This window comes from Limulus polyphemus, unplaced genomic scaffold (genome assembly GCF_000517525.1).
Source record: "Limulus polyphemus unplaced genomic scaffold, Limulus_polyphemus-2.1.2 Scaffold3712, whole genome shotgun sequence".
Lineage (NCBI taxonomy): Eukaryota > Metazoa > Arthropoda > Merostomata > Xiphosura > Limulidae > Limulus > Limulus polyphemus.
This window is the reverse complement of record NW_013669322.1, coordinates 112390-113820: the sequence shown is the minus strand read 5'-3', so window position 1 is coordinate 113820 and position 1431 is coordinate 112390.

Here is a 1431-nt window from a genome sequence, read left to right as displayed (position 1 = left end):
CTAGAAACGTGGCGTGACACTAGTCATGTGACTTCGCTGACGCAACATTTGTTTTGTTGTTACAATACAATCTGCGATTATTACACTTTAATAGTCCCCATTATATACTTTTTATGTCTAAACTTACAAACACAGTCTAGATCTAATTGATTATATCTCTCACTAACTTTTTTTTACTTTCACTTTCACTAACTTGGTCGCCTATATAAATATATTGCCTGACTGAGGCCTAGAACTTTCTACAAACTACGAAGCGTTATGATGTAACAATACTCACTAAAAGCAACGAGAAAAATTCAGAAGGTTCGAGTAAAATGACGTCAATTCACAACAATTGAACTGCACAACAAATGATTCGTAAACAGTACGTAAGCGAACATGCCATAACTATCGCTTCTAAATTAACTTACTTAAACGCTCACACAATATAAACTAAACAATACTCTCGCATTAAACTTAACATCAACAGTCGTGTATATCTAACAACGAAAACAAATCAGTTAATTTGCACAAAGTAACCACAGTAGATAATACACTGACTGTTTCACTCTCTATCTTGAATTCACCCTACAGTCTTCATAAACTACTTGGTATTTATAATTTAGCTCCAAATTTCCTAGAACAAAAACATATGTCAAACCTTAAAATTTTTAGGCTGCCTACTTAACGTCATCATTACATCCTAAACAACCCTCATCCTCTAGCAAACAAATCACAACATTAAAAGTATAGCTTACAACAAAGTGGTAATAAGATATTTTGCAGCAGAATACCTGTTCTGTCGGTATGTCATTAATTTTTCTTTATCACTATACATACTGCTCCACTTTAATTAATCACTGATCAATTCTTCTTTACTCTTAAGTTCTGATAATTACTCTAAACCTGAACTGTAAATGACTTATATAAAGCAAATAAAAATTCAACTTCACGAAGTTAAGCTAGTTCACATCATGAAATATGTTGTTCATGCAATTTTATGATATGTATAGCACCTCAACTATACCGTGGTTGTCGTACCCTAGCCAGCCTGTAATTTATGATATTGGTGTGGTGGCATTATTAACATTGAATATAACAGGTATAGGGTGGCTGGCATATTGATATGATTTTTTTTTATTTTCAACCAGTAAGTAAATCCACTGGAGACCAAACTTGTGGTTAAAGGATTAACTTGATCTCAATTTAACCTTTTTTAAAATACGGATTAACTTTGGAAGAGCAATGTTATCAGACTACAAATAACAATGTTACGACAGCGGAAGTCACGTGACGCTGGTAACACGTGATGAGTTTCTAGAAGATTCACGAAGAGACGAGATGTACGTTTTTTGTATATATAAGACCGGTAAGAAGTGACGACAACAATGGAATTGAATTGCAGACAGAGATAGAGACGGACAATTGAGTCAAGCGCGTGACTCGTTCGTT